Source organism: Mya arenaria, chromosome 2 (assembly GCF_026914265.1).
Source record: "Mya arenaria isolate MELC-2E11 chromosome 2, ASM2691426v1".
Classification (NCBI taxonomy): Eukaryota; Metazoa; Mollusca; class Bivalvia; order Myida; family Myidae; genus Mya; species Mya arenaria.
In genome coordinates this window covers 11,279,091-11,291,067 of record NC_069123.1, presented here as the reverse complement: position 1 = coordinate 11,291,067, position 11,977 = coordinate 11,279,091, and the positions used below count along the sequence as shown (strand labels likewise).

Sequence of the window (11,977 nt, the reverse complement as noted above, 5' to 3'; positions counted from 1 at the left end):
ACAAATTAGCGTTTTATGGCTAAAAGCGTTACTAACGCTTTAAGAAAAATGCATAAAACATCAATATTTTGAACATAAATATGAAAACCTGTGATTTGATTTATTGTACGCAGTCTTATATCACCTGTTTCCATGCATTTTCGCCAGAAAATGGCTCGTTTCAAGGCATAAAAACTATGCTGTCAAAACGTTCAACTTGGGAGAGTTTATCACATATTTACCGTTTTAACAACTTTTTTTGTCATGGAATGAGCAAATTGTTGCGTAAATATCTGCAAACCAGTGATAAAAGACTGCTGACAAATTTTAAGATCGCAGAGTTTCATATTTCAGCTCAAAAACTAACGTTTTATGGCTTAAAGCGTTACCAACAGTACTAAAAATGCATAAAACATCAATTTTTAAACTTAAATTTAAAATTATATGACTAATTATTTTTAAACAGTCTTAAATAAATGGTTTACATGCATTTTCGCATAAATCGGCTCGTTCCAAGACAAAAACAAAAAATGTTGTCAAAACGTTCATCTGTGAGAATGTAGCTTTAAAAGCAATGTTAAAATTTCATTTTTTCAATGGAACTACTCATAACTATTTAAAGCTGCACTCTCACAGATACTAGTATACCATTTTCACAATTTTTTTATTTTTTGTCTTGGAAAGAGCAAATTTTTGCGTAAATATCTGCAAACCAATGATATATGATTGCTGACAAAAAATCAGATCGTAGATTTTAACATTTCCGTTCCAAAATTAATGTTTTATGGCTTAAACCGTTACTAACGGTTTAAGACAAATGCATCAAACATCACTTTTTGACCTTAAATATAAAAATCTGAGATCTTGTTTTTTTGTCAGCAGTCTTATATAACTGGTTTCCATAGATTTTCGCAACAAATGTCTCGTTCCAAGACAAAAAATAAAAAAGTTGTCAAAACGTTAAATCTGTGAGAGTGCAGCTTTAAGCCACTGTTCAGCAATCATAAAAGGCTTTGCAAGACATAACCTTACGATTTGAACCATAGAACCTGTACACAGTAACTGAATGACTTCCGTAAACCGATATGGGTCCTTTTTCCTCGTTCTTTATTCATTGCGAAAGAAATGAAACTGCCTCAATGATTTTTAGCTCTACTAGCCAAAGGCCAGAAGAGCTTATGCGATGGTTATGTGTACGTAGTATGTGCATCCGTGCGTCCGTGCGGTCGTGCGCCTGTGCGTCCGTGCTTGTGAACACGATACAGTCTTCAGTTTTGATTGTATCTCAATGAAACTTGTAAAGTATCTAGATATCTATTAGAGCTAGGTTCCTTTTGAAAACCGGCCAGATCCGCCCATGCATGCCTACATTATGGCCCTTGATAGTATAAAAAATGCTATTGTGTATACAATTGGTTGTGAACACGATACATTCTTCAGTTTTGATTGTATATCGATGAAACTTGTACAGTATCTAGATATCCGTTAGATCTCGGTTCCTTTCGAAAACCAGCAAGATCCGCCCATGAATGCCTAGATTATGGGCCATGAAAGTTTTAAAGAAATGCTTTCTATTTTTAGCCAGGTCTGCATGAGCGAATTCTATTTTTAGCCAAGTTTACCTGTACATGTAAATTCAAGTTTAGAGTTAAGGGAGACGATTTTGCATGTCTAGAATTTTGAGAGACAATTTGGTTTTTGCTTCTGCAGTTGATTTTGTGAATTACTCTGCCTTGTTCTTGTTGAAAGCCCAAAGGCCATTTTTTAGCTTTAAGTTCTGTAGTTTGCGCATTCCTCTTAACAAAATTGGTTGTGAATGTTTAAGTTATGCACCTGGTGTCATTACTAGCCACACCCAGGGTTTTTAGGTTTGGTAAACATAAATCTGGAAAGGTTTGATTTTTTTTATGTATTCGTGCATCCATCTCAGCACAATTGATTGTGAATGTTTGTTCAAATTGATCAATATTGTCCTAGGATGCCCTTGACTTTGACCTGTTGACCAACTTTTTTTAACTTTTAAAACTACAGAAAATTTAACTATGAGTACAGTTTTGAAAGCATTTTTTTGTCAGATGACTTTTACTTGGCACATATTAAAATAGTTCATGCAACTAATCTGCTTACAATACTTTCTGGGCTCAGATGTTGAACGTGCTACGTTTTCAGGTAACCCAAACACAAAACATAAACTATATGTCTGTTGCCTTTTACCCATACATACATGCTCTGGATTGATATGACCACAAAAGCCATGCCAGAAGCATAGGCCCTTTTGGGCCTCTTGTTCATAAATACGGAATTTTCCTAGCAAAATCGCCCACGGTACACAGCGAGTCATAGCGCAGTAATGTTTCGGGTGTATTCGAGGATGCTTTACACTTGCCTCAAAATGTATCAATACATACAAGCCTCGTTGGGTCAGGTACAGTGTGTGTATACCACGTGATAAATTGCGTCATAAATGCTACGTCTGAAAGCAACATTTTGCTTCGAACGAAGACTTAAAACAAAGTTAACTTAACGACTAAATTTTTCGAGATTTTGACTAATTTACTCGAATATTCGACCAACTACATGTATCATATGACGAGATAAGCCCAAATGCGCTATTATCAGTGCGTGTATACCACGTGATAAATCAATACATACACATGTATAACACACATCAGTTTTAAGTGATAAACCATTAACTACTTACTAAATAATGCATTTATGGAAAATATTAATTACTGATAACAAGATTGTAACCGTGTATTTAATAGTAGAAAGCGCAAAAGTATTATATGATCGGTGAATGCTAAAAGATTAACTGTGATCAACTATAGTCGGATAAAGTAATACGGTATTTTATGCGTATTTCTGTCAAACTTCAACTCGGTATTCTTCATAAGAATTATTGTTTTCGTCATTTATTCATCTTTCTTGGAATATTTAAAAAATATTATTAATTTTGGTAAATCGTGGTTAATCTTTTTAAGGAGTAAGAGTGTATCTTTAATCTTGTAACAACTAGTTAAAACAGATACTAGTTTATCTTGTGTTCACTTATTATTTTAATATCACCTTAGTTAGCCTTTACATTGTATCGGTATCGGTATGTTACTTGCGTCTATAAATTGCATTGCTTTTTAAAAGTGTTACATCAGTATATCGTGCATTTTCAAAAGATTCAATGTATTATGAATACATATAATCATAACTGTACAATAGTTTACTTTGTGTTGTCAAAACAATGAGCACCGTTTGAAGAACATGGAAAATATCGTTCAACAATTGTATTAAGTTATTAACGACCATCACAGACGAAATTCATGTCGGAACATTATGATTTTGAATCCTCTCTGTTTGCCTCCAATGCATCAAAAATGTCATAATAAACAGCAGATCTTGGAAATGTTTCAAAGAAGTCCCCAGCTTCCAGCGTTTCAGCGACACCACGTTGCACACCAGTCAGGCATACACTGATCCCCATATCTTTGTAGGTTTTAGTCACCTGCTGTAAAACTCCCATGTCTGCCATGTAAACATAATCCACAGAGGATAGGTCAACCAAAATTGTCTCGATTTTGTCACTTTTGATACCAGCTGCTGCATCACATTCAACATTTGTGGAAGCACCCTTTTCTTTATAAGCAACATCTCCGTTGAATTCCACGGTTCCATACTTAACGTCTGCTGTCTTTTGTTTCATCGTGTGTGGGTCGATGATGTGTTTGAGCTCTGCTTGCATCCTCGGACGTTAACTAGAATATCCTCATTTGATGAACGTGCAACTATTTTACCGCTGGCGCACTAATCTCGAAAGATGACAAGGAATATGGAAATCCCTACTCCAGCGATAATCCCATAATTCAGGTCAACTAAGACGCTTACGGAATTTGTAACAACCCAGATAACAAAATCGTATTTGTTAATTTTCCAAATGCTTGGCAAGTTTCTGTACTGCAATAAAAGATCTCTCATGGATATAATTATCATAGCTGCGAGTACTGATAAAGGTAGGGATACAAACAACTGTCCTATAACTAAATTTACAAGAAGTATGAACACAGATGTTGGTATGGCATTGAGCGTGGTTCTGGCCCCTAAGGTACTTAAAATCATTGTCCTTGGTGGAGCAGTTGCGGAGGGAAAACTGTGAAAAAATCCCGACACGAAATTACTTGCCCCGTAAGCAAACAGTTCTTGGTTATCATCAATAGGAATTCCATGTTTGTTGGCACACAATTTCGCCATCGATATGCTCATAGCGAGTGACAGGACCGCCATAACAAAAGCGTCACTAGCAAAACTTCCAACATTCTGTAACCTTGGAAGACCTGGCGAGGTAAAACCGGTCGGTATCTCACCTGCAACTTTCACGTCAAACACTTCTTTGAAGTTTGCAAAATGCGAAATTATCGTACCCAATGTTACTACAATCAGATCAATCGGGACAGGCATTTTCATTTTGTCTTTGAACCGTTCATTGATGCAAATTTTCACCAATAGCAAAGTTATCATACACAGGAGTGCAATAATAATCTCTGTAGCATTTGTCTGTGCGATTTTACTAAACAAGTCTATGTACATTCGAACTAGCTTGCCGGCGCCTGCAAACATTTGTACTTTGATCCCGAATACCCTTGGTACTTGGCTAGATGCAATATGTATGGCAGCGGCAGTTGTAAACCCTCCGACGAACGATACCGACAGGTATGTAGTAATAACCCCAAGCTTAAGAAGACCCATACCTATTAGGATAAGCCCTGCCACAAAACAGCAAGCCATCGAGGTTCCAATCTTAACCTCAATAATTTCGTCATCAGTTGGTATAGATTCGTTAGCAGCCTGTCGAGCAGCAGTGAAGGTGTCCGCTTCTCGATCAACCACAGTTGTGGTTAGAACAGCCATTACGGCGTTAGTACCGATAGAAATGTGAGGGGATGTTCCAAAAATCATGTAGACGAGAACGGAAAAGAACGTGCTGTAGAGTCCGTTGATCGGTCGCAAAGAAGCTAAAATACCAAAGCCCATCGCCATTGGCAGATGCATGAAACTGACGGTCAAGCCTGCAAGGAAATCGCCAAGGATATATTCCTTCAATTTGTACGTTCTGGCAAAGTTTATCAGTGGAAAGTAAGTCAGTATGGTTCTTAGAACGTCTGCAGTGGTACAGGTGCATTTCTTCTTGATTGTCCGAGCGATGCTGAGCTCTGGGCGCTCCGGGGCAGGGTATGTACGGTCGTATGCATCTTGGTTATAAACATTCCGAGACAACTGCAGCTTTCCCTGATCAGCCAAGGTCACACTGTTCTGAACGGGTGTTTATTGAGATGTTCCTGAAAAAAAGATAATGAAATGATTTAATTCAGAAGCTGACCGTTTCAAGGCGGTAATCCCATCATTATATTATATATTTTGATGCGTGCGTGGTCTGTTTGTGACGTTTGTATTTATGTATGTGGTGTTTCGTCTCTTGTGCATTGTCGTTTCAACCCTTGCCCTGTCCGCTGCAGCGACCCGCTATATTTAATACGTGGTGAGTAAAAGGTTTATGGAGACTTAAGAACTTGGTTGTAAATATGCGACTCTTTTTCCTAACAAAAATCAAGTGCTTTTGAGCTGAAAATGTAGACACACTCAATTTTTCCTTTGAATACATGAGTTGTCGTTCTTACCATAATGATTGTCTCGTCATTAAATAAACGGTGTTACTTTTGACATTAATAATGTAGTCACAGTCTATTTTTTTTACAGAGTTGTCTTTCGTACGTTTGTTTTCGCAACGTTTCTGGACACGTACTAAAGTGCTGACGAGTTAGCTGTCGATATAGAAATAGAGTAGAGTACTGACCAATTGCTGACCAGATATGACGGATGTTCGTCTATTTTTATTGAAAATGGCAGTTCATTGAAATGAATTTTTTTTGCTGGTTTGGTGAAAAGATGAGAAGATATCACGGATAGAATGACTTTTTTATGTTTTTCATTTACAATTGTTTGAACCAATGATTTTAATTGTAAATGTGGCTTTACATGTAAGCCTCACAACTTGTGGAAAACTATCTGCACTACATCAAAGAACGATCAAAAGAATGTTGTTTGCCAATCCATTATTGATCATTTCAATTAAGAAATGATTTCTCTTTAATCTGTTGTATGTTCGAAGTTGTTTTGTGGAAAACTGTTGCTAATGAAATGTCCATATGATGTAAAAAAATAAAAAATAAAGCATGAATCATAAATGGCGAAATAACTGTAATATTTTCATTTTTATTTATTATTTGTTCATTATCTTGTATAGTCTATTAAGCCTCAAAGGCATGTTGTCACATTTCGCACAAAGCCCCTCGGGGTGTTGAATTGTTGTATGGTCATTACATTTTATGGTGCAGTGCATATAGATGACCAATTACTGCCTCATTCAGAATTTAATGACAATTTTTTAGCTGACCAATGTATGCTTTAGGGAAACTCGATACTGCCGTATTGATAAGTTACTGACCAATTCCTCAGCTGACCAATGTAACATATATGAAAACTTGACTCTGATGCATTGTAAAGTTAGTGTCAATTTACATAGTGATTTAAGTTCATTTAACTAATATGATATTGAAACTTATTTTCAATATAAGTAACTAAATGTCCCGAGATTTGTTACTGAATATAAAAATGGGTACCAAAATAAAAAAAGTATTGTTACAGCTGTACTTGTGCAAGAACTGTAACTTTGGTTTGTCTTATTTATGTCTTTTCCCGAGTAAGCAAGAGACATATTGATTTAGTGCTGTCTGTCTGTCACAAAACTTTGTCCCCTGTAAAACTTGTAATTGTACTGAAACCTGGAATAAGTGTTTAATATAAACTGCAGTTGTGCATAGACTAATGTTTTACCAAAATAAGTGTCTTTGAATTCCTTCATAGCCTTGACTCGACATCAGCCATCACCAACTTCAAAATATTTACATGGTAGAACTGTTTGTGGGCCCGCTGTGATTTTCTTGTTTTCTTTTTATTCTGGACTATTGTGCATGCCCTGTAGTATTCATTGTATTATTGAAGCAACTGCTTTGGTTTTATAACTATCATCAAAATGCCTCTTTTAAACCATATTGTAAGTTGATTAATCAATAGTGATGTTCAGTCTCTATGAAATGTTCACTAGTCAAACAGTAACACATTCCCTAACAGGGTAAGTGTTTGCCTTTTATTTGGTATGTTCATTCGATAAATAGTACATACATGAATTAAGAGTGGTGATGTTATTGTTTGAAATATTCACAAGTCATACAGTAACTCATTTCGTAGAATAAATTGCTTGCATTTGTATATGTAATGTTCCATTTGATACCATAGCAAATGAATGTATTTAGAGTGGTGTTTATTTCCAACAAGAGTGGAGTCATGTGACTTTCTGTTAGTGTTATCAACTTCCTCTTTAAGATTATTGCAAGCTGTAAACGTGTACTTAAAAACATTTTCAATATAATTTGACTCACCCGTTCATAATCCATTTTGCATTGATATAATGTTATGTTGAAATATACCAATATGATTATATGCTTCATGCATTTAATCACACGCACTTGTTTGCTCACTATTGAAAATCTTCGTATATAAGATTATTTGATAATATTTTATATCATGATGTTTACATTTAAAATTTCTGCACAGTGTATACATTTATATCTATTATCAGCTGAGCACAGTCGAAAACTTGAGTTATTTGTGTCTTCCTACTATTTGCAAAACATTGCCTTTCATAAACGCTCATGAAATTGAAATGCATTAAAAATGCGTAAAGCTATTAACCGTTGGACACTGTACGCCAATTTATTTTTTTAATGTGTTATGACCTCTGTGTTGAAATTCAAATTTCAAAGGGCCTTCCACAGTGCAAAAATGGGTGAGGAAAGCCAAAAATTGAAACGTTTCAAAAGTTCATGTTTTATTTAGTCTAGAGGAAATCTCTTTATAGGGAGTATAACAAACAATCTTTAAGACATGTGTTGGGTAATTAAGGGGTTGACCAAATTTCAAAAGAAAATATTATCAGATTTTGAACCAAAAAACATTTGCATTTTTTCGGAAAAGTCTGTCAATAATATAAGTATTTTTTATGTCAAAATGTCCCAGACTACCTAATTAACAATGTTTTGCGACGTCTTTATGATATTTTTTCAAATAAATAAGATATTCAATAAAATAGTGAAAAAAGTGGACTTTATCATTTCCTGGTTACAAATATGCAAATATCTTTTTTAAAATAGCTTCTATCACTAGAAAGTCTCAAGACATTGTTGATTGGGTAGTACTGACTATTTTGACCCAAAAACATAGCATTTTGTATAAAGACATTTCCGGAAAAATGCAAATGCTATTTGATTAGACACCTGATTAAATCTTCGTTTGTGATATTTGCTCAACTCCTAAATGCAGCTTCTCATGTCGCAACGTATATATGTATAATGCTTGCTAAATATTGAACCTCGTAAGTAATTAAACATGATTGTTTAATGTTTTGGTCCCCCAAACGACTTTTGCACTATGGAAGGCCCTTAAGTCAGTGTACTATGATATCTGTTTCAGCATTGCAGAGGATGTAACACTCCTCCATCTTGCATATCTAATTCTCCTTCAATCCTACGTAACAAATTATATTAAACTTAATTATGCGTATGCGTACCGAATAAAGCTAAGCCCGAGTTATCTTATAAACAAACAAAAAACTAAAGTAAATACTGTCGACCGAGGCGAAGCGCTCAGGTGATATTGACTTTAAGCAAAATACTATCAGTAATCCCGTATTATGCTAATTGCATATGTTCTATAGAAGTAAGGTATACTAACAGTGTATTATAAGGTTGCAATGCCAGTTTTATTAATCATTATGTTCACATAAAAATCCAACATGGTGGCGTATGTGTAGCGTTTTGTCAATTTTATGACGCCAGAGGGTGAAAGTCGAAAATATTGCCCCGGCGTTTTTTACTCTATGTTCTATATAAGTGAGGTATGATTATCAAATAAAGTGACTGCAACGGTGTATATTTTTAGGTAAATGACGTCGCTGTTATCCAATCAGAGTGCAATGGCGAAGTAAATAATGACGTCATAACCCTAGGCTATATAATAAAAACGACATGTTTTATCTATTTAAAAGACTAAGCGAATGTAAATATTCCATTAAAATAAAAGCTGTAATGAATTGCCTAAATACATTAATATAATTCTGGAAACTGATCCTGCTGAAATGCTAACCAGGTATACACGCTAGCTTTGGTATTTGCATTTTTGTTTGCAAATGACATACAATACTATTGCAATGTTATGTTAATCCATCTTTTTAAAGAGTCACCATTTTCGAATCATTTTTGAAACCGATTTTAGATACCTTCAAAAGATTTGCATATGAAAAAACAATCATAACGTAACATTGGTATTTAATAACATTACTACCTTTTGAAACATTGTATAATTCATTTGAATGTGACCATAAACGGTAGTGAAATAGAACATTTCGTTATGTCGGCATTACAACTAGTCGACATACTAAAATAGTGCAATACAACTAGTCGACATACTGAAAAAATGCAATACAACTAGAAGGATTTGACGGGGTGGGGTACTTGAGGCCGTAACTCAGAGTATGCACCCTTATCGACAAAACGAAACTATAAACTTTACATTTGATATGGGGGTTCCTCATGGGAAAGTTTGGCTTATCGTAGTTTTTAATTGTGTATTCTATGCATATTCTTTTTACCATATCATCATAAAAGGTTGGCACTCGGACAATTTCACAATGCGCAAGTGTCTAAAGGTATTATCTAAGTTGGAGTGTTTTCAGGAAACTAATATAAAATCTATACTATACTTAAATATGTTGTTGGACTTTCAAAACACTTTGAAACCATGCACGTGCAGTTCTGTTGATCTGTTAGGTGGTAATCAAAATTCACGAATTCAGCTGAATGAGTTCTGAAAGTTGAACACTCATTTTTGGTTTAAAAGGGTTTAAAAATACCAAACAGCCAAACGTGAATATTAAATCGTTAAATCCGACATAAACATGTTATAAACAAATTTCAGCCCCCCCCCCCACACACACACCCTTTTTTAATCGACCCACAAAATAATGATATAATAAATAGATTTGTATTCAATTAATGAAAAAATGCGCTGCTTTGATGTTTTATTTATCGCATATTGACTGTAAACTCAAGTCAATATTTGAATACCCTCTGAGGCAAATCAGTCGCTGCGTTTATATCATATGAGATACCCACTGTAGAAATTTACCCAGCCAACAGACATGGAGGCGTTAATATTCAAATACTTGCCGCATTGGGAATATAATGGCACATATGGGCTTATCTCGTCACATGATGATCGAAAATTCGAGTAAAAAGTCAAAATATCGAGAAATTTAGTCAAAATTTCAACATAACTTAGTCGAAATTTCGATATTCTATATCTTTATTTAGACGTAACTTAGTCCGAACTTTTGAATTGTTAAGTCGAGATTTTGAGATACTAAGTTGAACTTTCGGGCTAGTACAGATCTCTCGAAAATCTCAACGTCATACATCGATACGGCGCATATGAATGTCATTCAGTTTTAGTATCAAGCAATAATTACTTTTTGAGACTCAATTATGATAAGGAAATCAAACATGAACAGGGATATGAAATTGCTTTTATTGAAGCTGAAAGTGCCTAACTTGATATTCACAACGCCGGTTTTGGCTAGATTTAGCACGCTGACACAATTAAACTAGGTACGAATAAGCACAGCATAGGGTACATACACTACCAATCACACGTTGATTGCAGGTGTCGCACAGCACCGCGATTTTGTCCGAAGCGCGGACGTTATATTTTAAATATAATGTTCACTAAACCCCGCGATATAAGTATAATGCCACCGCGTACATTTCTATAATTTCCCACGAGTTCCATCGCGTCGAGTCAACGCTATACACAGCGTTGCGAAGAGTTAATTAACTGTATTTACCGCGATGACGCAATCTCACCAATGGTGGTAACGTGTTGTTGTTTTTTTGCAAAAAATATGCGTTTTGGTAGTGTATGGTGGCTGATTTCTGCCGTTTTCAAATTTCCATGTTTTCGCGGGAAAGGGCAAACATGAGACAATGCGACTACGCGAAAATTCGTACTGTGGTGGGGCGAAAATACGCGGGGAGAATGTGCGAATAATGATGAAGCGACGCAACGTCAAAGTTCAGGCCAACAGTTATTTAAAGGATTGGTAAATCTTAATTGTTCCGATTTGAAATATTAAATGTTAGAGTAGCGCAAGAATGAACTACAGAGTTGAGGCATAAGCTATCAAAATAGATGTCCGTACTTAAATTTAAGAAAACTAACAAAATCTAAGGCACTAAATATATCAATAAAGCCGAACACTGTGTACGCATTAAAGAACAACTCGATTCAGTGACTTTAAGATTAACTGATTTCCTCAATTGCATTAAATTTAGTTAACTTTCGTCCTGATTATATTTTATGAATTCAATTAATTCACCCGATAATTTATAGTTATCATGTCAGTTGACTTCCGCAAACCCGATACATTGCTTCACCTTGCCAGCTAAATTCATTTCATCTTCCATAGTACAGAAGAAGAGTACTTATGATTAATACATATGTTACTATATATAGTAACACATTTGTACAGGGATTTCGCGATTATTTGCATGACTCAGCGATTATCAGTTTTGCGGCCCGGGCCGATTATCGATTATCATTTTGCGGCCCGTAGAACGTTCGCACGTGAATTCAATTTTCGCCTTAAAATGAATTTTGGCGACTGTGAAATAATGTCTTGACTAAATAATCAAAATTTATTGATCTGCTTGAACATATTTATTGTTAAAATCTTAAAGGGAGGCAAACGCGAACGCAGTTTAGGAAGAGCTAGTTTTTGATAACCTGTGTGGACCGTTAGAGTGGCGTTTTTCATTCTGCGTTGACATTCAAAAAACAAAAA

At 35.3% G+C, this 11,977-nt stretch overlaps 1 pseudogene; it reads right to left on the bottom strand.

Annotated features, from left to right (window-relative positions):
* Nucleotides 1–2,950: 2,950 nt before the first annotated feature.
* On the bottom strand, nt 2,951–5,283 carry LOC128206036 (sulfate transporter-like; annotated as a pseudogene).
* Nucleotides 5,284–11,977: the final 6,694 nt, after the last annotated feature.